At 33.6% G+C, this 27,082-nt stretch overlaps 1 long non-coding RNA gene across 1 annotated transcript in view; it reads left to right on the forward strand.

Moving 5' to 3' along the window:
* Positions 16,497–27,082, forward strand: part of LOC109849162 — an 11,845-nt gene continuing 1,259 nt past the window's right edge. Inside the window, exon 1 of the long non-coding RNA XR_002249012.1 lies at positions 16,497–16,666. This is a non-coding gene — a long non-coding RNA (uncharacterized LOC109849162). The remainder of the gene's footprint in view (positions 16,667–27,082) is intronic.

Genomic DNA, 27,082 nt, shown 5'->3' on the forward strand with positions numbered 1-27,082 from the left:
TGCAGCTAACCGAATAACATCTTAACATTAGTCGACTTGGATTCTTGTATTAGTTGGGCTAGGAAACCTAATAAAGCCTAGGATCAGGGGAGCTTTAATACCTACCCTTGACCTAGTACTAAGTTAACAAGCTTTTGAAAAGGCAATTAAATACTGTAACTTCCGTGATTAAGGCTGCCATTAGGTTCTTTTCTTACTTAAACTAATCCTAAGATTATTAGTATCCAACTGTCATAACGAACCTTCAGTAGTCCCTAGTAAAGAAGTAGCTCACCTCCTGTTTACCAGCTCACATTATTTATTCCTACTTACATGGTTAAATTATTGACGAGCATGTTACTTAGCATAACGCCGTTAGATTAGGGTAAGCTCCTCGCTTTTCTTGTGGCCCCCTTCTTCGATTCATATTGGTTTTGAGATTGGAATAATTAAGGTAGTCATAATTACTAGAAACTAGGTGACACTCCGGTCTATTACATTAATGATGCATCAACCGATGTCAAAATCAGATTGTCAATACACTTTGAGTTTTATGCAGCAGCCCATCTAAAGATTAATGTAATGAATAGTTAGAAGGAAATATCGTACATATCAATTTATCATATCAAAACTCTAAGCTTGTTCTTAGGATTGAGATTATATATAGTTTTATACTCTGATATGCTTTAATAGATTGATAGTACATTAGAGAGGGTGTATTCTAACCTCAGGTGCCATAAAAGCATACCATTTAAACTTAGGGGAATAAGTTAATTCGGACATTTTCATACGAAGTGGGATAATTGTTAAAATAAACCAATTTTTTGCTATTGGCATAAACCAACTTTTTTTACTATTGGCATATTTTCATATGTTGTAGCTTTTTTATTTTTTAATTATTATTATAGTACAAGTTTAAAAAAAGTTTTTCACATTTTCCTTCTTTTTTTGCTCCTAATTTCCCTCATCTCTCAAATTTATTGTTTAATAAGTTATGGATTGATATAATCTTTACTTTTAAATTAATTATATAATTATAATAGTTAGTAATAAAAAGGAAAATATCAGAGATCAATAAGAGAGGACGAGATCTGCTCTGACGGCATGGTCTAACGATGGTGATGACCATAGTAAGAAAGAAATAAAGAAAAAATATAATAAATAATAAATAATAAAATAAATAAGAGTCTTAGTTTTTTACCACCTAGTTCTAAGCAAAAACTTGGGATAGTTTGAGAGACTAAAACTCTCATTTTTGTATAGAAAAATAAAAAAACAGGATAATTGTACAAATCATTCCTTTTTTTATTTATGTCTACAAAAATGAGATTTCTAATCTATCAAATTATTTCAAGTTTTAGCTTAGAACTAGGTAGCACAAAATTAGAAATCCTATTTGTTTTATTATTTTTTATTTTTTATATTTTTTTACTTCTTTCCTACCATGGTCATCACCATCATTAGACCATACCATCAGATCAGATCTCGTCTCCTCTTATTTATATATGATATTTTATTTTTTTACCAAATATTATTATTATATAATTAATTTAAAAGTAAAGATTGTATCAATCCATAATTTATTAACCAATAAAATTAAGAGACAAGGGAAACAGATCTTGGGGACCGAAAAAGGAAGGAAAATGTGAAATTTTTTAAAGAATTGCACTATAATAATAATTAGAAAATGAAGAAAAATGTAAAATTTTTTAAACTTGTACTATAATAATTTAAAAAAAGCTACGACATATATTATAATTTAATATTTTATAATCTAACCAAAAGTTATTTAATAGTAAATAACATTCTCGTAAACAATTATCAATCAATAATAATAAGTTTAAATACATAAATAGTATTTATATCCTCAAAATATATACTTCATGATTATAAATATTTATCCTACATTATTTTATCAAAATGCCCCCCTTCGTAAAATTGTTTTTATTTATCCTACTAAAATATCTCACTAGCAAAAAATTATTCAATTTTAACAATTATCCCACCTCACATGAAAATGTCCCGCTTGAATATATATGTAAAGATCAAATTTCACTGAATTCCCAGTAAGTTTTGACCTTTGACACTTGGTCTTCAAAAACTATGAAACTCTTACTAAATCCTCGATAAGATTGTGAATTCCAGTAAATCCCCAAAACACTTTGATTTTTCATTTATTAATCACCACTTTCCGATGTTTATGTGATATTCTTTGTTTAAGAACCCAAAATAATGACTTACGCTGTCATAGAGGTTAAATAAATAATCAAAATATTTTGGGGGTCCTCTAAAATTCCCAACCTTTTGGAACTTCAATAAATCCACCCCTAGTTATATGTTCATCTCGAATCAAAGACTCAAAATTATTGGGATTTCAATAAATTCACCCCTAGATATATGTTCGTATTTGGATTTAGCTTTCTGATATCATTGTGACATTATATCAAACAAATACCATGAAAATTGATGTTATAATCGCATGTAGGTAGGGATCACACTTATTAAAGTCACAAAAAAAAAGAAAAAAAATGAACGCACTTGGGAGCCAACCTGGTCAAGAGAAACAACAGTCTTGACTCTTGAGGACTGCAAAATAATACAGTGATTTTTGTCCCATTAAGGCCAACATGGCAACGTGGACCCGTTAATCATCCACCTGTGACTTTTGTGGGTCCCACGTTCCCCATAATTTCATGCAGTTTCATCCTACAAGTTTGACTCACATTTGTACGGTCACACCTCCACAGCCCTCTTTCTTTCTTTCTTTCTTTATGTCAGCTGACATTCATTGACTTGCGTAAGGGCATGTTTGTTTCTTAAAAAAAAATGCAGAAAGTGGTGAAAAAAAATTAATATAGATAAATTTTGATATTTTTCTTCACTTTCAGATGTTTGGTTTGTTAAAACTATAAAATAAAGTGGGGGGAGAAAATGAGTTGTCATCATATTATTGGATAAGATGAGTAATTTTTGATGTTTTACTTCACTTTCATTGTTTAGTTTCTTTTCTTATGTTTGATTCATTCTTAAAACTAAGAAAATAGATGAGAGAATATAAGTTGTCATTATATTATTAGATGATGTGACTCATACTTAGGAAAATCAATTTCCTTATTTTTTGGAGGAAAGTGATGGAAGAAAAATTTTAATGAGATGGGATGAGTTGTCACCATATAATTGGATGATGTGAGTAATTTCTAAAGATGGTAGAAAGTGAAGGAAAATGAGGTGAGGTGAGTTGGATGACTTGATTAATGCGACACATTTCTTGTGTTTAGTTTATTTTTAAAAGTAAGAAATGAGATGAGATGATGAGTTGTCACCATATTATTGTTTGATGTGGGAGATTCGTAAGGATGAAAAATAATGAAAGTGAGAAAAATAGGTTTTGAAAAATAAAAGAAACGAACCAAACAGGCCTAAAAAAAAGGGAGCTTAAGCTCAAATAAATACATTATAAATCTAATAATTAATATCTTTTTTCTTGTTTTGTTTATTATGCGCTCCGCTATGATTGGATGCCTGCTCATGTCATCACTTTTACGGCTGTCTTACTTATGGTCATCTTTCACAGAACGACAGCTTTTTGTGCTTTCCATGTAATTAAGTGTTAATTTAATATTCTTACTAAATTTCTTCTATTGGTTTAATTACTGAATTCTTTTCTTTTTAAGAAGCTACTCAAATTGTTTTTTTTTAAATGAAAAGAAGAACTTCATCGATTATAGAGGGTACAATATGCTGGTAATTGAATACATGCCTTGTCGGTTAGCCTAAATATATGACAATATACATTGAGAGATCGATTGATTGAAGATTTTACTTGCTCTATTAATAGTACAACTACGGTAATAAGTAGATTAAGGGATTTACTTATTGGACAAGTCAATTAATCATACGGTGAAGATTCGTTCATGTTTTTTTTGAGGTCAAGGAAGGGGAAGCTATAAATTGAGGCTTGCTATGAGAATTATACAGTGTAAGAAATTCAAGAGAAAGAGAGCGAGAGTTGGAGAGCGACTGTGCGGTTTTGCATTCAGTGCAGGAGCTGTGAGAATGTCTAGTGAGTGACGTTCACGTTAAAAAGAGTCATCGTGTTTCTCCCTTAGTCTTGAGAAAGACATCATTTTGGGTATTATCCTTCTATCGGTTGTTATTTTTTTCTTGGCTCTATTATACTTGTACTCTCTTTGATTATAAAAAAAGAACTAGAGAATTGTGCCCTATGGGCATAGACAAAATTGGTGTTTTGTGCTTATTTTTCATCGTTACTGTTTATTTTTTATCCGCAACATTATCTAAATCTCTAACACAAGACCGAGAGTTTGAGGGGCATTCTTAGCTCAAAATACTACAGAAGACATAAGAAAGTCAAAATCCACAATATTGAGAGCTGGCCTATTTTGTAGCCTTGCTCGTGTAAAAAAAAAGAACACATCTCGAAAAATTGATATTTAAGATTAGAGCATCCTCCACATAGATATCGAAAATGTGTCTCTCATCCGACTCTATAACTAACTCATCCTCATTCAATCCTTTAGCTTCTCGCATTGTTGAATTAAGTAAAATTGAAGAAGAAGATTAGGTTTAAAAAAATGAATTTAATTAGATAAATGAAAATAGAACTATCTTTAATCTTTAATGATCATTCTGTTATGCAATAAATCGATTACAACAGAATATCAAATTGTAGAATTTTAGCACAACATTAACGTACATTATTATACAATATATAAGTATGAAATATATTTTGTATCTATAAAGAATCTGTGATGCAGTCATACCTTACTTATGTAAAATAAAGGGTGAATTACACTAAACCGCCATGAACTTTTAGCATTTTGTGGTAAACCCCTAATAAGTTTCAAAATCAAACTAAACCCCCAATAGCTTTTGCAGGAAAGCCCCAATATCTTTTGGATTTTTGTGCCACATTTATAAGCAAGTGTTAATCACATTTAACTGACTAACACTTATCTAAAGTAGACTATATTCTAACTCTTACTAGGTCGAGACGAGAGGCTTCCCTTCTCGCAGGGCCAAGATGAAAGGAGTTCCCTCTCACCAAGCCGAGACGAGAGGCGTCACTTCTCGAAGGCTGAGACGAGAGGCATCCCTTCTAGCCAGGTCGAGACGAAAGGCGTCCCTTCTTGTCAGGCAGAGATGAAAGACATCCCTTCTCGAAGGCCGAAACGAAAGGCGGTCATTCTCAAACCTCTCACCGACAACCACTCACCATCACATTAAATATACGGTCGGAGTCATCATTACACCACGTCGAATTTCTTAATGACTCGTCGGACCACGACAGCACTTGGGACCCTCTGTTACCATCGCATTAATCACAAGGGTGACTCGTTCCACCCACAACCGACACCTGTGAAGTCTCAGCCGAATAAGCCGACTGCTTGACTCTGCTGAGATTACATAAATACCCTCGTAAGCTCAATATAAATAGGCACACCATCTACTGACCAAAGGTATGCAATTTCTCTATACTTAGAGAGAATTACTATATCAGTTCCTTGATCCCCTTCAGGTCATGACTAACTTGATCGTCGAAGGAATCACCGGAGAACCCAACTCCGGTCCTCTAACGTGTTGCATATGTGCATGACTCTCCTCTGATCGGGGGATCAACCACCAAAGGAGATCAAGGGACCCTAAGCTATTCAAAATCAGCCCTAAATCCCGAAGTTACGCATCTGTGCATTAACATGGATAAATTACACTATACCCCACAATAACTTTCAAAATGCTTTCTATGTTGTTTTGTGGTTCTAATTTATAGGGGTTATCCACAAAACTCAAAAATTGTAGGGTTTTTTTTTGCAAAATGCAAAAGTGATTTGGGGGTTCATCGTAATTTTGAAGTTGTTGGGGTTTAACTGAAAAACATTGAAAGTTCTTGGGGAGTTTAATTTATCCTAGAACAAACTACTGACTCTATACAAATTGATCATTATGTCTCCAGTTCAATTAGAACATGGTCTAAAACTTGAAACATACTTATTGGAGTCGTTTCCCATATCCCATCACGTGAATAGATTAAAAGCTGAGAGCTGTCAATAGTCTGCTAATTGCTATTTGCCAACTTTGTTTTGTTTTATTTTGTTTATCAAGGGTCAAAGTCTCAACAGTAGCGTTCTTCAACCCTGGGGAATGGAGTCAAAATCTTCTACTTTCTAACTAAAAATAATGGCACGACATTTCTAATGTATTTGAAGAAAAATAAAATAAAGTAAAAATAAGCAACTAAGCGACAACTATCGCTGTTGGATTAGTATATGCCTCGCCTCACGTGGAGTTAAGTAGTTTTTAATTCTTATTAGTAGAGTAAACAAATCTTAATGCTAAGTTATTGAAGTTTCAACCCCACCAGAATCCACTAATTAAGATGGTTGGGTAAATTTGCTATCTGCTTAACGTTTCCTAGTTTTTAGCCCCAATTCCTGAGGGGTTTCTTGACATGTAACTTCCGGACATATATAATAGTATTTTCTTTGAGATATATGTATTTATCTGTCTACATTAAACTTAAGATGTAACTATGTGACATGTGTGTGAAGTTACCACTAAATGGAATGACATTTTCTTTGGAAAAAAAAATGTAATGGTCACTTTCTCAACAATATTTCATGAGTCCTAGTTAAAATGGTTTTGAAATTAAATAATAAAAGTAAGCGTATCTTTATGCGATCACGCGGGTTTATTACGTATTTCTTATTACACTACGAGGGTGTTAAGTCAATTGGGACATTTTCATGTAAAATAGGATAATTGTTAAAGTGAAATAATTTTTCGCTAGTGGGATATTTTAGTAGGATAAATAGGAACAATTTTGTGAAACGGGATATTTTGATAAAATAACGTGAGATAAATTTTTATAATCATGAAATATATATTTATGCATTTTAAAAATATAAATACTATTTATATATTTTAAACTTATTATTATTGATTGATAATTGCTTACAAGAATGTTCTTTACTATTAAATAACTTTTGGTTAGACTATAAGATATTAATAATTATTATTATAATGATGGTCTAATGATGGTGATAACCATAATAGGAAAAAAGTAAATAAAAGAAGAAATAAAAAATAAAAAATAGCAAAATAAATGAGTTCTGTTGTAATATACTAAAGAAATGAAACAAGAGATAGATCAGAGACAAGAGAAGAAGAGAAATTGTAATCATTTTTATTCATCATACTTTTTCCATACATGGTCCAATTTATAGATACATTGTGGAAAATAAAAGGACATTTGGATTAATAAAAAGTCACTAATTAATATTCCACATTCAATGTAATGTCCACATTCATTTTGTCTTTTAGGTTTCCACAAAATGACTTTTAGATTTCAACACTCCCCCTTGGACATTACTTTGAGATGTCAATGCCTCATTAAAAACCTCGCTGGAAAACCCAGTGGGAAAAAAACCAGTCGAGGAAAAGAGTACATGACATACATACATTATTTCAGTTACATCAGTTGTCTCATTAAAAACCTTTCGCTAAGAAAAACCATGTAGGACAAAACCTTAGCAAAGGAAAAAAAAGAGTATAACTATAGATCTTCGGGATCCAAAACTTGTGCTGCATTAGCTGCCTCGTTAAAAACCTTTGGCTAAGAAAAACCCAATGGGACAAAAACTTAGCTAAGGGAAAAAGAGTACAGCTACCGCCTTCAGGGCTTAATCTTCAGGATTATTCTGAAAAATAATTTTTGCTCCTCCTCAAGACAACAAACATTTAAGTCTATGCATACCGTGGTGGCCAAGCACGATACCATAAAATTAAAAGTTGATGTATTGAGGGATTTGGTGATCAAATCTTCTAGATTGTCACGACTTAGAGCGAACTTATCTATGTTAATTTCATTATTATTTTCGAGTGCAAGTGGATAAAAATTTTCCACATCTCATTTATGCAACACAAGTTACATTATCCTTAGAAAGGACATCGGGGGTCATATCCTCGTTTAATATGCCACACGATCATCGAATGTGTTTTATCAGCGATTTTAACCATACACATTCTCGTGGGAGACGTATAGAGGAACAATCTCTGAGTGGTTTCAAGTATTAACCATTGTGCTTAATAAACCTCAAAAAAAAATGGTACCACTACAGAGAATAACATGACCAGTCAGAGATTTGACAATATGGGAATCAGTCATATAATCAACATCAGAATATAGCCCACCAATGTCATACTTTGATAAACAAATATCTCTTGTACTTTGAAGATATCAGAGGATATATTTAATGTTATTTCAATGTCTCCTTCCAGGAGATGCACTAATTCTTGCTAGCAAGTATAACACAAATACAATATCAGGCATGGTACAAAGAAGTGCTTCAATAGAGCGCTCAAATACAGGACTTCAGGTCCTAAAATATCCTCATTATCTTCTTTAGGTTTGTATGGGTCTTTATCCACTTCAAGGGATCTAACAACCATTGGTATGCTAAGTTCATGAGATTTATTCATTTAAAATCTCTTCATGACCTTCTTCAGGTAGGTTGACTGGTATACCAATATTTCTTTAGAAACATGCTCGATCTGCAGGTCGAGACAAAATTTGATTTTTCCCAAGTCTTTTATTTCAAACTCCGTCTTTAGGCATGAGCTAGCTTCTGTAAGCTCCTTGTGCGTTCCAATAATATTTATATCATCAACATAGATTGAGATGAACAGAAGCCATTTTCAGATTTCTCTATAAACACACAAGGGTAGATATCATTATTTGCATATCTCCTCTTCAGGAGGAATTTATTCAGTCGGTTAAACCACATTCTACCTGACTGTTTCAAGTCGTATAACGACCTTTGCAATTTAATGCTATACATGTTGCGATTCTCATTTTCTCTCAATTCAGGGATTTTAAGTCCATCAGGGACTTTCATATAGATATTAGCGTCTAGTGACCCATATAAATATGCGGTCACAACATCCATCAACTGCATATATAAATTCATAGTTTCTGCCATATGTATTAACTTGCGGAACGTAATACAATCACTAATAGGAGAATATTTTGCATCTAAATCGATGCCGGGTCTCTGCGTGAACCCATTGAGCTATGAATCTCGCTTTATATCTTACCACCTTACAATTCTCATTTATTTTTCTTATGAAGACCCATTTATATCCTGCAGGGATATATGAACTACATGTTCAAAATACTTTAGCGAGTTCAGCTCAGTCTTAATTGCCACTTTCCATCTCACCTAGTCCGAGTGCTTCAAGCACTCTGCTACCGACTTAGGTTCTGGATCCAGATTATTTTCAGAGATAATAAGAGCAACTGTAGAGACAACTATGTTGTCGACAACTTTTATATTTCCATTATATATTTCTCCTTTTTCACAAATTCGTGGCCACTTCAAAGCTTATTTTATTTTAACCAAATCCTCGACATTTCCCTTAACGTTTGGATTTGGACGTTCCGCATCTCCAATATTATGATTATCAAGTGCACGTGCAATTTACTGGAGATTTCGTCTTCAGGACAAGCCTCTTCCGGAGGTTATGGGAGTGACTGTCTTTCTATAATAGATTTAGTGTACCGCGGACTTTTATCTTTTACACTAACATGTTTCATATGCTTCTGGCACAGTATGCTTCTGGCGTACCAAATCATCAGTTGATATACTCAAGATGAATATGGGGCTTAGTCACTCCTATCTTTGGCAGATAATTTTATACTGAACTTCTAGTTCAGCTTACTAGTACGTGGATCTAAAAATGAAGATTCTTTTCATTTTATGAAATTTCTCGACATTCTTTTATATTTTGGGTGCTAATCTCCCCCTAATGTCGAGAATTGATCTTCAAAAAAAATGCAGTCAGCGTACCAAATTATAAATTGATCCCCTGACATGGGCCATAGGTACTAAATTATTGACGGAGTTTCATAAATAATGTATGTACCTTATCTTTGCTAAGGCCCAATAGAGGTACGCTAGGGTGGTGATATAGAAATATGGACTGCAAATAAAGAATACGCAGATGGGAAATGTTTTGCTTATTCACCATGTATTAGATGAAGGGGGAAAATTGTGATATGCAGTAGGTCGGATTTGGTTTGAATGCCCCCATTTAATTTAAGGAAATCCGACAAATCATATTATGCCCAAGATGACCCAATTGCTCATGCCAGAATTTAAAAGAATTTGGGTCCCTAAATCTTAAACACATCGCAACATGATGTATTTTAGGTCAAACAAATTCTAAATTATACACATATGAATAAAAGCCACATATGATCTCATGAGTTTAAAGCAAACTCAAGATAAATTAAAATTGTCTGACAAATGCATATAATCCAAATATAAAAAAAACAAATAGTTTACCTTGACCACCTCGATAAGATCCACTTCAATGTCCACTAACTCCCCTCGTCCAAGCTTATGAGTATTAGTTTGAATTATGACATGTGCTTCAGGCACTACGTGTGAACCAATTAAACTTGCATTATAGTTTCTCACAACAGCTGGTTGTGTTTTAACAACTACTAATGTCAGGATTAGTTTATTTTTAGTCTTGTACTACTGCAAGAGTACAAGGTTACTTGTTGAATTGCATTCAATCGAGGATTTAAAATCTAAAAATGGCTACAGGATATGATCTCCTACTATGTTCATAGCTCCCCCTTGTCCACACATATAAGTAATTTTCTGAATTGTAGCATGTGCTACAAACACAACTCGTAAGCCAACTAGTTTGACATTGTGATTTCTAATCAACAATTGGTTGTGCTTTTCTGCGACTACTAATGTAGATATCAATTCAGAATGCTAAGTGCAATTCTTGATCATGTACTGCTGCTGGAGTACAATATTATTTGCGTGGAATGAGGAAAAAAACTTTTCGATCAATTTTGTCATTGTCTGTACTGTTCTGCTTACAGAGTTTCAGCTGCTAGATAATATGGTACAGAGCTGAATCATATTTAGTCATGTATTTAAAATTCAAAAAGTACTAATTCAGTCTGCCAGTTGTACTTAAGGGAAGATTATAGGCTTCCATAGATCAAAACGATCCTTCAGGGATTGCCCAGAAAAAGTAAATACTTTTTCACGTCTTAAATTGATAGAGAGAAAATTTAAAGTGTTTGCCTTCTGAACAAAGATACTTAAAGAATCAAGAGATTTAATTGTGCGAAAATCATAAGGGTGTCCAGTAAAAATGAACGTTTGAGGCCAAAGACAAGTAATAATTACTATCATATATCACAGCGCACTAATCATGGGGATGCAAGATTAGTGTATTAGAAATATTCATATTGTAATAAGATCACACATAATCACCAAAATCATCAAGCTCATTTTTCTAAAGATCTTCATAAAGGTTATCTTTTAAATGTTTGCTTCTGGCAAACTAGTCTGATATTAAAATTCACACAAAATTTTTAATGCTCTGATGATCAATGACCATCACAAACTCAAGCAAGTAGAAATTAAATAAAGGCATAACCAGTTTGTGCTATCCTTTCTTCTAAACTCAAAGTTGCCATATTCAAAACACCACTAAGGCAATTTTGAATAGAAACTAATATTGTATAAGGCATAGAGGCACTGTGATTTCTCAGGTCATACTCATGCAACTATCTCCTGCAAATCATGCAATCCTATATGATATTTGTGCTATCTCTTAGCAATAAAAAAACTCAAACTTTTGAGAAACAGCAGATAATATAAGAGCTTCTAGTCATTGCTTTTTCACCTTAAAATGCAATAAGAGCTGAGAGTAACCACTTCATCTAAAAGATGGTTTTGTTTGAAAACAATTTACATCAACCTATCTTAACAACTCCATCTCACGTCAACCAAGACAAAGTAAAAAAAATATTCCTTTTTCCGATATAAATGTGCCATGCACAGAGTTGGTAATAAGAAATTAAAAGAATTCTGTAATGCATCCTCTTCCTTTTTATGTTTTTCTCTTATGCAGCTTAAATTATTATGCAGCTTAACCAATTACATGGGTATCAAGCAAGAAAGTTAGAACAAAACAGAAGATAACAAACTTCAAAATATGTTTAAACTTTGAATTAAAGTAAGAGGGTAAGAGAGCGAAAAAGGTTGCTGAAAGCAATAATTAATTAGATGGTTTCATTTGACAAAAATTAGTTGAGGACCAAGATAACAGCTACAAGAGGTTGTAGCAGTAGACCATCTAATTCGGTATATATCCACCTCGGATTAGGCACAACAAGCATAGTAGACATTTAACTATACGGGGACAATCACCGCCAGGAGAAAATTAGAACATAAGCAATATCAATCATAGAACTACTAAGTTGAACAAATACTATAAAATAGCCCGTCAAATATATCCAAAATTTTATATTTTCAACTTACCCAAGAAAGTAAGCTTCTTTACTATAAATTTATCCAATTGAGCAGTATCAAGTATTAATCTTTATTAGTTAGTGCTCTAGGATTTTTTTATAGTTCACACAGGTCAATAGATCTTTTCGTGTCGATAGTCGATGGAATCTTCAAATATAGACTTATTTGAGTTCAGATCATAGCATCATAAACTAAGAATATTCACTAACTCAAAAAAATTATTCACGCTATCAATGAACTCGAAAGGTTTTAAAAATACAGATACTTACAGAACAATCCAGATGGCGCCAACTACAGGAACCGCACCATACAGCAATTCGAACACGAGGCCCGACGCTTGCCGGATCTATCTTCGATCAGTGATTGGGGATTTGGGAGTCGTTGATGGCATCAAAAACATATTCAGTTGGTTAGAGTTCGTGCTGATAACGTGTTGTAATATACTAAAGAAATGAAACAAGAGATAGATAAGAGACAAGAGAAGAAGAGAAATTGTAATCATTTTTATTCATCATACTTTTTCCATACGTGGTCCAATTTATAGATACATTGTGGAAAATAAAAGGACATTTGGATTAATGAAAAGTCACTAATTAATGTGGTCCAATTTATAGATACATTGTGGAAAATAAAAGGACATTTGGATTAATGAAAAGTCACTAATTAATATTCCACATTCAATGTAATGTCCAAAGGACATTTGGATTAATGAAAAGTCACTAATTAATATTCCACATTCAATGTAATGTCCACATTCATTTTATCTTTTAGGTTTCCACAAAATGACTTTTAGATTTCAACAAGTTCCAGTTTTTTACCACCTAGTTCCAAGCAAAAACTTGAAATAATTTGAGAGACTAGAACTCTCATTTTTGTATAGAAAAATAAAAAAAAGTAGGATAATTTTGTACCATTACCCCAATTCTAGTTTTGTTAGAGTTCTACTTGACTAACACGGTAAAATTTTGTTCTAATTTTAGTTTTATGTGACTAACACCTTAAAAATTTATCCCACAAAATATCCCAATTTTAATTTTAAGTTTTAGGTGACTAACCCCTCCTTACGCTAAAAAAAAAAAATAATAAGATACAATAAGATGCAAGAACATATAATTTATCATACCTCAATCCAAATGTGATCCTTAGTCGTTGAGAGTTGATAAAATAATCAAATTGTGGAAAACTTAATGTACGCATAATCATTTGCCACTATATCAAAAAAGATAAAATAAAAGCAAGTAAGTTAAATTTGCGTGAAGGGTTGGGAATTGTATGATGGATGCAATGGTGCTGAGAATGAAGGAACGAAAGGACATGGAAAATTAAAATATAGAAACTTAACTGTCCTATAATTTTCTGTTATTAGTCAAATAAGATAAAAGACGACGGAGTAAGCAATGCTTTTCTTAAACAAGATTATACTTAATTTGGAAGGAATTAGTGCATGATGCGACCCTATTTTTATTTGATAATTAAGCGTCATGTTGCAATATTTCAAACTTCAGCAATAAATAAATTAACAAAACTTTCAAAAGAAAACTTGATTTTGATACTTTTCCACCGAGCTTTGCTACAGGGACCCAAAATATGAGACCAATAGAGGAGACAAGTGAGATGTCTCCCTCCTATTGGATAATGAGTTGGCCATCATTAATGATGACCAACTCATTATCCAATAGGTGGGAGACAACTCACTTGTCCCCTCTATTGGTCCCATATTTTGGGTCCTTGAGGAATTTTTCTTTTTCACCTTGGGAGTGAAGGGGAAGAGACCAATAGGTTCAAATTACAGAAAAGTAAAGAATAGTTAGCTTAAGATTTAAAATTCGGACCTTTCTTTGGTATAAAGTCCAACTACATCACATTTATATATAGCTAGCTTATTGCAAGCTCACCATACCAAAAACTATGTCTGACATAAACTTCAAGTAAGTAAAAGGGTAAAGAGCTGTTGTTGCAAGAAATAAAGGAATTTGTTTTTTCATGGATGATAACTTACATAGGTGGTTTTTTATTAGACATACTACAAGTAATTCCATTTTGAAAAAAAAAAAATTAGGGAAAATTTAAAATAGCATGGCGTTAGTTTTAACGATAAATTTAACGTATATTAAAAGTTAAAATATTGTAAAATTAGCATGTAATTATTGCTTGAGAATTTTGGGGAGAGATTTTCATGTTTACATAACTGAAGGCATTAAAGTAAAATTTTTTAATAAATTTTAGGGTGTATAAGTAAGCTAAAAACAACTGGAAATATATAAATGCTAACTTGGGTATATAAATACTATCAGTGCATTAATCAAAAGTAGTGTATGCTTACTCATAAGAGTGATTTACCCGTAGTAAACAAATTGGGGGTTATGAAATCCCAGCTGGCATCCACTTGTGATCCACGTGGCACATCCACCTCGATGCGATCAATTGTAAGCAGGAAATCCCCTATTATTATATTGTTTTCGGTACAAATTTACCAGCTGGCCGTCACATGGGATCCTCATTAGTCATGGCCATGCTATGCGCAGTCTCTTCTCTTTTGGTATCCGTTCCGATGCACCGCCGGCACAACATAACCCGAAATATTGCAACCAATTCCTCACCCCCCACCAAGATTTCCTACTTTCAGTACTATTCGCAGGACCACGATACCGCTCATCGTGGAAAGTCCCTCCTAGGGCCCCACCAGCCCCGTCTCCACCTGGCACCAGTCCCCGTATCCTAGCCAAATCCCCTGCAAATACCACCATAAACAAGTCATCAGCAACGTCCACGGAGATGACGCGTGTCCAGATGAACAAAAGAAATGGTACGACCAGTCGCAGCAGATCCTAAATCAGAAGCCATCGCCGCTGTATAAATCACAGCTTCGAGCTTTCCTTCTCCATCTCTATCATCACCAACAAAAAAAATTCCCCAAAAATTCGAAAGAAAATTACCATAAATATCTCAAAACCCTAACCCTAGTATTCGATGGAGAACTACGCCTACTCGTCGTACCCCGAATCCGGCGACTCGTCCCCTCGTTCCCGTGAGATCGAGTGTGACCCCGCAGTCGCCGTCGCTGTCGCCGCCGCGGCCTGGGACGAGCACCGCCTCTGTCTCATCCACGTGTCAAGCTCCTGTGCAGGCTACGGCGGTCGGCATTCCAGCCTCGCGCTCACAGACAACGCAGCCTCTCCTACGCGGCGGCGACACCAGATCCTCGCCGTTGAGGCGACTGCGGTTCGGTACTCGAGATCATGGGAAACTCTCAGGGCTCTCTAGGTTCCGAGACGTCATCCTTCAAGTATCAAGCCTTCCAGGTGAAGGATCTTCGACTCTTTGAATCTCGGTTACGAACGATGAGGACGTTGAGCACATTGAATTGATCAGTACGATCGCCTTCATCGGATGGATCGAAGCCGAATCCTAGGCTTAGGTTGTTCCTGTTTTGCTGCGATGGGGAAGGGCAGTCCAGGATCGGGCGAGTTTTGCCGATCCCGCCGCCGGCGGTGACGCGGTTTACGCCGAGGACGGGCGCGGACTACCTCTTTGGTCTGGAGCGGCGGAGAGGTTGAAGGATCGGCGACGGAGAAGGCCGGGGATCGAGATGGCACCGCCGAGATCGGAGGTGAAGGCGGTAGTTCCGTCGCCGGCGGAGTCGCAGATGCAGTTAAAGGAGCTGCAGAGGCTTCAGAATTGCTGAGAACAGGCAAGGCAATTGGCAGCAGCAGCAGCAGGCACAACAAGCAAAATGAACTCAATGCAGGCGCAAATGGGAGGCGATGAAACCTAGCAAGGTCTTATCCTCCCTGCTGACTACTACGCTCCTCCTCCAGTCCAAGAGAAGGCACCGTCCAGCGCCGTCACAGCTCGCCGCGCCCTCTAGGCACCGCCGCGCGTAAGCTGGCAAATCAATCATCGTGAGCGTGCTCGCCGACGAGATTCTCTTCGTTCATGGGGCGGCGACGGGATCTGTACTTAGTTCGCGAACGCTGGGAGATTCCCCCTGCGAAACGCCGTCCCAGGAAGACCTACTACACTACGCTGCAGAGGATGGTGGGGCCCGTACGCAGGGCGACGGCGACGTATGATACAACGGCGGCGGTGTACTCGTCGGAGGCGACACCGCAAGCACTGCGAAAGACTCACGGCGGCCGTACGGAAAAAACGGAGGGTTAGGGTCAGGCGCGCGGTTTGAGATTAGCGCGGGTACGCTGCGCCTGTGGTGGGCCAGGGGGCGTACGATAACAGCGCGGGGTATGCGCGGCCGTACGATAGCAACGGAAGAGCGGTTTACTAGCCATCAGACGTTAACAGCGTGCGAGGGTGCGGAATCCAAGGTGCATGGAAAAGCCCTCCAGGTTTCTTGATTCTGATGATATAAATAAAGAAATTTGCTCATTCCTGGCGTCATTTTTTAGAACATTTGTCTAGTTATGTGGTTTTGTTTTTCGTTGTGGTTGTTTTTTTTTCATTTTGAAAAGTTCTTTTCCAATGCGCTTTTTCGTAGATTTGTTCAGTGGTGATGGTGATGAGTGTTGAGCTGGTGTTGGAATGTAAATATTTTGGTTGTGTGCAAAACTACTGATGAATATAATAGCTTTTCATTTGGCTTTGTCTTAATATCTTATAAATTGTTGTAAACTGTTGTTCTAATCTTACCAAGGATATTGACAAAATTCTCCGAGGGCTCAGCTCGGCTGTAGTCTTCAAAATCATGGCTTTGATGCAAAATTCGAAAGAGATGATTGGATGGTATGTTCTTGTAGGGGTGGGCTCTGGGCCGGGTCAACCAAAATTCGCATTGCTCTGCCCCCCTCTTTGGGGTTCGGCTTGGCCTTTGCCCTGGTTGGCGGGTGGGCCGTAGGACAAGCAGGTCAACCACACAGCCAGATGCCGAACAAGCAACCCGCTTGGGCTTTACCTGGTCGGGATGGCGTGGGCTGCGGGATGAAGCTTGGTCAAAGCCCCAGGCTAGATGCGGGACGCAGCCCGCTTGATCCATAAGGACCACGAGCAAGCTGACCCCGTGGATCTAATTTTGGTATATATATATATATATATATATATATATATATATATATATAATATATATATATATAATAAATAAATTATAGTATTAGAGAGAGAGACAGAGTATGGGTATGCTTGGTACCAAGCACAAATTTTATGGGCTTGGTAGTCGATGGTGTCACATCCTATCCAACCGTCACGTACCCCATCGTGAATTTGTTCCGCATATTTAAATGAGTGGAAGTGGGGATTTGACACCTCACTACCAAGCGTAACTTTTTGTGGCTTGTACCGCAAGCATCCCTATTTTCATATATTATATATTATATATATATATATTCGTACGGCTGTCTAAAATCAAATAGATAGTTATCCCCAATCAAACCCGATGATGGAATAAAGCTGACGACTGTCCAGAGAGGCTACAATTCGAAGACTTTCACGTAGATCGCTGAAGGTTACAATCTGACTGACCTCACTGGACAAACCGAAGAGCCTCTAGTTTAACAAGCCTCACAATCAAAACGATTCGAGAGTTACAATCCTGACGACTCTTGGCATATAAAAGAGCTAAAGTAAAGATTACAAAATGACTATCTTTGCAAAACTACTCGATCGAAGGAGACTGACAAATCGACGGTCTCTTCAAAATCCAAGACGTGAAAGTCCGTCCCCGCGTACGAGCATCAAAGATTGCGTCGGCGTTTATAGCCATGAAACGCAGCTCAATGCACTCTAAAGTTAACAAACGGAGCTGGCCAAAAGCTACAAACGCAGTCGCCAGATCCGGCCACCGAACCTGGCAGCTCTTTAAATCGTACAAACGCAGCTTCCCAAATTGCTGTAAACAGCAGCTCAGATCGCTGCCACAAACGGCAGCTCTTAAAATCGCTGCAAGTGAGCTTCCAAACGCTGGCGTCTCCGAGCTCCGGATGTTGCGTTCAAAGCTTTTAGGCATTGCGTTTGACGCAGATTCGCAATCAGAACACAGATTTGCGTTTGACTCGTTCAAAACGAGCTGAACGGTTTCAAAACCCGTTTCACCTACGATCTGAGGGGGATCACAACCTCACTCAGGAGTGATTTAAGTGGCGGTTAAATCCATTAGCCGCACTTAGGCAGCGAATTAAGGAGATTGGTCTACACCCCTTAAATCCCTATAAATAACTAAATCAATTCAGTTCAGGTTGGGTCGGTGGAATTCTTGGCACGAAAAGAGATCTTCATCATTCGGCTTGGAGCTTTGGAGATCGCAACAAGATCTTCTTCCATCCTTGGCTATAACCGACTTTTCGTTAAATCAACTCTTTCTAAGAGTTAAACTCGTTCAGAGTTCCACACGTCAAATCTGTGAGGAGAAGATCATGTTCTCAGTGAAACAAGACGTCAGATCGTCAACGAGAAGCATAACTCGACGCGAGCATGTCGGGGAGGCATTCATCGCCAACGTGAAGAACAGATTAACAAATGGGAGAATCCCAAATCAATTCTCTCTCCTTTTGTAATTCAGGAAATACCAATTGTAACTGAGATAAAAGAAAATACAATAATTTTCTTTCAATTTACTACAAATTTTCCACAAACATATATATATATATATATATATATATATATATAGTATATATATATTATATATATATATATATTAATTATATATATATATATATAGTATATATATACTAGTTAGCAGGTTGTACGTGCAATGCACGTGGTAATTTTTAAATAACATTTATAATTTTATTTAGAGAAATTTTTTAATTAAATTATTGAATGTAACAATGGATCAAACATATTAGACATAGAGCTAAAAATTCAATATTTGAATAAAAAATACATTTAGTGATTGATTAGATGTATAGTACACTGATTGCATCTATAACGTGATCACATATCATGTGGCATGTTAAAATAGAATAAAAATATCTTTGTTTATTAGTAGATCAAACGTGGTAAACAAGATATCATGTTTAATTTAAATTAAATAAAAAATAAATAAAAAAAAAGAGGAAAATAAAGTTTTTTTGGCGAAATAATTGTCCCACAATAATCTCTCTTTAAATAAAATATTTATATTATTTCCTTCAATCCAGACTGTCGCCAGACAATGATTAAACTATTTGGCGGTTATAAACACCATTGATTAGTAGTAACAATATCTTTGTTTAATTAGAATCTTGAAGTCTTTAAAAGATGTGTGATCATCAATCGGCAAGGAATTTTTTATATGAATTTATTTGCAATATGTCCAATTAAATCTTTAGTTGTCCTGTTTTGACTCATATTCATATTAACTTAGTTGTGGTTTTACTCATATTTAATGTTAATCTAATATTCTCATTCAATTTATAGCCCATTCCTCCGTACCATATGAAGTAAAACTGAAAGTATGAATAATTATTTTCTTGGGGCAAATTAGAGTAGGGAGATTATGATATATTTTTTGCTAGTGTACTTTAAATATATAAAATATCTTTTGATGCAATGTCCTATCAATTCTTACCCCAAACAATATAATGGAATTGCTATTATAAACTTATTTCCTGGAGCAATTATATTATAATTAGGACATATATAGTAGTCTGCATATATTTTCTGGTTCTCGACCTGCAAAATTACGCAAGAGTGGTAAGTCTCGTGTATTTTTCTCTTTAATTTACTTTGTGATTAATGTTCTCTAATTGACACGGGACTATTAGTCTCCGTGTATTTTAAAAATGATTTTTATACAAACATTGACCTCTTTAATTGCCAGTCCTTTGATGGTGTGGGCGAAAAAATAAGTCAATTGTTAATTATTATGTAAAACAGTCGATTTGCTAAAATATATTTTAAAATGATCTTTTAAAAATTTCTCCTAAATAAAACCTGTTTTAATTCCAAAATATGAAATGACCGGAAGACCTAAACGGTCTGGTGATTATATTGACCCATAAATATGTCAAAAATACATTAAAAGTAAAATAATAATTTAAAATTGAATCTAAACAAGAACTCCACAGGGGAATGAAGCATGAAATGGATCCCAATAAATTATTAAAAAGAGAATTAAAGAAACTAATTAAAAAATATGAGATCGCAGAGATAGAGTGGAAAGAAAGACGCTCGCCGACATAAATTCTATTTCTCTTCGAGTGTGACATCAAATTGGTGGAAATAAGCGAGGAAGAAAAATAAACAGAATAGTGACAAAGGGGTGTGCTTATATAAATAGGTTATAGAGATATTCGTCCTGAAATCTTAATATCATACATGTTAGTCTCTAAACATCTTTGTAATGTTCCTCATAACAATGATATTACTATTTGATTAAATTCGACGTTCATTATATAGATTATATACCTTTTTAATAAAATATAAGTATATATGGAACCTTCAATGGCTTAATAGCCATTAGTTGGGCTCCCACAGAATAGGTTTAACTTTACATTATAGTTTTGCTATTGATAATACAATTATAGCCAATGCCATTACTTTCCTATTTATCCTTATATTCACATTTATGACTGATGTAAGTCCCTTCCTTTCGGCTAGTCACTCGATTGACCTCAATTTTATTTTATCATATCAGATTTAGATGATATTTTTTTTATTTAAAAAATGTAGACATGATTATCTCTGAAAAAATATATATATATATACCATAGTAACAATAGTAATATTACTTCAGTTTTGCAAACATTAGTTGAAGTCCATTTAGAATGAGGTTCTGTCTATGCTAGAATAGTTGACATGAGTGATTACATAACCAAAAGTCAAAAGAAGAAAATTCTTACAAAGAAAAAATAATAATAAATATGTCAAATAAATAACTAATGATAAAATAGTAACATGGTGATCGCTAGCATAATTATGTACCAAATTGCAAGGTGCAACAAATAATCCCAGTTATAGTATATAAAAGATATCGATCCCACAAGAACAGTGATTTTAAGAGATTATTAAAGGCTTGGTTGCTTATATGATTTTGGTGCGTGACAATTAAGGAAATAAAGAATAAGTGTGATTGTATGAGTGGTTATTTTGATTTATATGGCAAGGGTAATAAATTGAATTTTTAGAGGAGACGAGGGAAGAATTAAAGGAATAAATTGAAATCATACAGGCAAGAAATAGAATTAATAAAATCAGAGAAATAACAACTAAGAATGAAAGGAAAATTTAAAGAAAGTTAAGAATGAATGATCAAAAGAGGTAAGAAATCTAGGATATAATCAACTAAACCCAATTTCAATTACAAACCAATATAAACTATTCTCTTTTATCATATTTCAACTTAAGATTTAATGTAAGGCATAGATTATCAAACCATTTAAGAAAGTTGTAACCTATCAAATTACATCTAAGCTAATAATACTATTCATCGATAAGAACAACAATCAGATAATAATCCTAGATTCATAAGCATAACCTATCAACCATTAAGATAACAATAGTTATCAATTCCTTCTTCTACGAATTAGTTCTCTACCGTTGATTATCCTAACATGAACATTTTTCAAGTACAGGAGAGAGATAATTCATACAATATAAAAGGAAATTAGACGTTCATATAATTCTAAACTTCCCTACAAGAATTAAATTCACATCTTAAGACAATAAACAAGAAAAAGAACTATTACAAAATTAAAAGAAAAGAGAAATCTAAACTAATGAACAGAATAAATCTAAAATTACAAAGAAAATAAAATCCTAAACTACAAAATAAAATTACAGAAATTAATGCAAGAAAAATAAATCTACCTACAATTTAAAGTGGCAAGAAAAATAAAAAGACAAGAAAGTAAATTTACACTACAAGCATGAATTACAATCTAACTAATGAAGCAATAATAAAAGAAATTACTAAAAAAAAATAAAAGAGAAAAGAAAATGCAACCTTCAAATTGTTCTTCATCTCCATCCTCATCATTCCACAAGAGGAGAAAGACAAAATTTAAAGAGGAAAAAATTTTTTTATTAAGATTGCACTAAAGTTACCAAATTTTGGGAAGACTTCTCTTAAGAGTGCCGCTACTCTCCAAAAAGGAAGTTTATAAAATTTTCACAAGTCGTACCTTACCCCCCCTTGCACTCTCCGTACCCATATTTATAGTAACCTTCAATGAATAGGAGCCATTGGATTGTCTTGAGCTCCAAGTAACATCCTCCACCTTGATTTTATTTGATTTTCAAAGAAAATTAAAAATCCAATTTGTAGTAGCAATGTTCGCCCATAAAATGTACTCCAAGTTGCAGCAACTAATGTCGCGGTTTGCATTTGAAATCAAAATTGATGAAGAGCTGCAACAACTCGTGATTTTTTCGTTTCAAAAGCCAACTCCAAGTATTGTTTTCATTTCATTTGAGTGAAATTCCAAGGCCCAATGCAAGTCATGATTGCACAATTCTATAAGTCCAAGCAATAAAAAAACAACCGGCCATGTATGTAAACGGCCCAACTCAAGTTGCAGCAATGAAGCAAGGCCGTCCATCGATTCATTAAAATCCAGCACATTTTGCATTCAAGTCCCTTTCATTCCAAACTTTGGCATAAAAATCCAATCTGCTTTGCATCCGGTCTCTGTTTCCCGGCTTGGTAAATCTTTTTGCTTAAAATTCGAAAATTTCACTTTGGCTTCTTGAATCATTTGCTGTCATTTATCAATGGGTTTTTTTGAGAGATGGGAAGTTGAGATTTATTCTTCATCTAACTTGGTATTAAAGATAAAAACAGTTATTAGGTGGTATATTATTCATAAGAATAGATATGGAGGGTATAAAATTTGTAATAAAAATGTGATCATCACATGGACAGTGCAAAAAGCTATAGAAAGGTAAAGTATATATCTCCATAAAATTCACAGTGAGTGACCACTATAATCATTCTAAATTAAGCATAAATAATTATTTTTTAAGTTCCTAATTTGATATAGGCCGAAACTATAAAAAATAAATAATCCAAGCAAAAAATTAGGAATTAAAATTGTATTAATCTTGTTGGATAAATAAATAAATGCATTTAAAAGTAATTTAAAGCTTTAAAGTGGGCTAAATATTGGAGTCATGCGAGAAAGTAAAGTAATTATGGTCTATATATCAATTGATTAAACCGTATTAAATTATAATGACCGCAACTAAAATTATATGGTGGTTCACCAATTAAAAATAATTTATAAAAATAGTACATTAAAGTTAAAAACCTTTTCCATGTATAATTGTTTGAAATTTTTTGCATGTATAAACTATACTATCTAGTAATAGTGATGTCATACTTAACTATAGGCCTAAATACATCTTAAGAACGATTTACTAATCAATACATCATTATTGATGTATTATGGGCATTACATCTTAAAAACACAATAAAAATTTAAAAAAACCTATAAAAGGAATACCCTCAAAGTTTTTTAAAATTGTTAAAAAACCACCCTAAACTTTTATAATTTAACAAATATACTAACTATTAAAAATTATATTTTAAATCAAGGAACTAATAATAAATCATGCAAAAATTTTAAACTTTAAGGGGGTAAATTTGCAAATGTACTAAACTTAAAGTTTGTTTTTTTTTTGGTAAATTTCAAATCTGATAGATTTTAAAGTAGTATGTTTCTTTTTAAAAAAGTTTATGGGGTAATATTGACTATGAAAAGTTTTTTCCTAAACCTATACTTTAAAGGGAGTATGATATTTTTTCGAAATTTTTTTATTCTTTAGGGGTTGCTGAGTAATTTTGTATATTTATTTAAGTGTGTCCTATAGGTTATAAATTCTAAATGGTGTTTTTTTGTAAATTAATGAATATTAGGGGTTTTTTGTCTTTTGTTTAAACCTGTATAGGTTTTTTCTAGAGATTGTAAATTGTTTACTAGACTATTTATAATTCCTATAGTTTTTATTTACTAAATGAGTTTGAAATTCCAAGAGTGTGTTTGTGAATTCGAATTTTTAAGTAATTTGTTTATAGTTTTTTTTAAAACTTTAATGGTGTTTTCTAATACAATTTATAAACTGTTATATAGGGGATATTTGTACTCATATATTTCCTAATGTACTGTTAGGTTAGAAATATATACGGATCTTTATAAATTTTACGATCCTTGAGAGTTTTTATGCTTTCAATTTATAAAAATCGTTTACGAGTTTTATTACAAATTCCATAAATATTAGGGGGTTTTGTGTTATTGTAGGTTTTTGGTGTGTTTATGAGGTTTAAATTTTCAAGGTATTGGTTTTACAAAATCTTTGAATTTTAGGAGTGTTTTTAATATTTTTTTTTTAAAACGTTACAAGATACTTCTCCAATGTCAAAACTTTCATTTTTAGTTAGGGGCATATATTTTTAACTTTCATCCGAATGAAATAAGTAAAATTATAATTTTTTAAATAAAAATTTGAATTTATAGGGGGTATTTTTAATTTTAAAACCTTAGAGGTTATTTTTGTACAAGGTCCAAAAACTTTAGGTGTTGGCTAACAATATTTTTAGATTTTTCTGCAAACTAACTTAAGTTAAAGAATTAAATTATATCAAACATATCAACCTTTATCCAATAACATGTTAAGTCTTATATGGAATGATAAATTCCAAAATCTTAATTATAATTCAAAGAATATAAAAAAAATTAGAAAATAAAATAAGAATAACAATATAATATTTTAAAAAAGTAAGGAGGTAATACTAAACCCTAGAAAGATTTCCCCCCGTATTTTTTAAAAGGGAGTGATGATATATAAGTATACCTAAGTATATGATATATATATGATATATATATATATATATATATATATATATATTATAGTTAGATAGATTAACTAATACTCACCAAGTTACTCCTTTTAATTTAAAAATCTCTCATTAAATCTCAAAACCTAACCCCCACATTCATATCCTTCATCCTAATTCATTGCAAGAATAATGAAATCGAGTTCTACGGGTTAAAGTGCTGCTTCATAGCTATGATATGGTGGAAGAAAGAGAAGAGAGTGTTTTACTATGTTCAAAAGGTGAATTTCAAACAGTATCTCATTTAATCCAATAATATGTTAAGTCTTATTATGAATAGGATAAATTGATTTAGATTACCACTTCAAAGAAGATATGATAATTAGAATAGATTAAGATAATAATGTAATAGTACAGAAAAAAGTAAGGTTAATATTGACCATCAGATTTTTTTTTCTCAAACTCTCGTACTTTTAAAGGGAGTATGATTAGATAGATTAATAATCCCAAATTCATTCTCCTCTATTTAAAAAATTCTCTTCATTAAAATCTCAAACGCTAAACCACAAATTCAGTCTTTCATCCTAAATTCATTGGCAAGAATTATGAATCAAGTTCTAGGGTTTCAAGTGCTAGCTTCAAGCTATGAATATGGTGGAAGAGAAAAGAGACGAGGGTTTACTATTGCAAGCGATCTTCAAAAACATGAAAATAGCATGGATAATAGATGAACTACAGGAGACTTTTTTTTTGCTGTCCAAACTATCGAGCAAGATATCAAAGTATATGAGTTTGTGTGAAACATGAGGATCTTCCAATCCCAAAGCTCAATATGGTGATTAATAAAATTGTTATACTGAAAAAGATGTGTTCGAAGGATGGGTGGACAATATGCAAGAAGAAATTGATAAGTTTGAAAGAGAAATAAGAGAGAAAGAAGAAGAATTAATTGACGGGAGAGGAAATAAGTTACTTGATAACGAGAGTAATATGTAGAGAGAAAGAGAAAGAGTAATTTTGAAATTAGAAACTCATTTGAGAGACGATTGGTGAAGACTTGAGGGGGGGAAATTACAGTGAGTGATATTTCTTATCCTCCATGTCCAAAAACACACAAATCGTCACTTTTCTAACAGTGAAAAAACTTAAGTATTTTTTTTGATACAAAATACAATGTATGATATTAAGTATGCAGAACCAAGAAACTTTAGGGTATCTTAAGTCACATCTTCTCAAAAAAATTCATGTACAACGCAAACAAAATTTTGTTGAATTTTTATCTCTCATGTAAATACTATTCAAAAGTACCTGTTGTAAAACAAATTAGCTTTTGAAGCAACAGAAATTGGTAAAAGTGTGACGGTACTCAAAACAATCTAAAAACTTCAGGGAAGCTTAATAATCTAGGCATATATTTAACCCATATTTAGATCATACCAAAATATGATTACAAGAGAGGGAGAAGGCAATTAACTTGGCAGCACGAAAAGTTATAAGTTATGATTGCAAAGAAACTCAGATTGGTGCTGTCGATTAGTCAAAAATGCTGTAACAGGTATGATCTTATGTTTTAGGGTTGTTTATGCAATTTCAATCATTGTAGGATTTGTTTTAATTTCTTATGTTTTAGGGTTTTTGTAGATTTCTTGTCCTTTAGGGGATTATTTATAATTTTTGATTTCTTGAGGATTGTTTTGTAATATTTCGATTTCTTTATGTTCATAATTTCACATGTGTGTAATTTTTCATGAACATGATTTTATGGAGAATAAAATCTAATATGATTTTTTGTTAATATTCTATACCACCATATGTGATTGTTAGACTTTTCTTCATGGATAGTTATAATGGTGAATAATGCATACCAAATATTTTTATTATTAGAATTTTAATAAGACTATATTTAATTTGATGCATATTTCCAAGGTGAAATGAAGATTAGATGTTAAGACGAGGTCATCTCTGATAGTATAGGAAGTTACACATGGTTATTATGTATGACATCATGTCAATTATCTCTCTCAACAACTAACAACGT

This window comes from Asparagus officinalis, chromosome 7 (genome assembly GCF_001876935.1).
Source record: "Asparagus officinalis chromosome 7, Aspof.V1, whole genome shotgun sequence".
NCBI lineage: Eukaryota > Viridiplantae > Streptophyta > Magnoliopsida > Asparagales > Asparagaceae > Asparagus > Asparagus officinalis.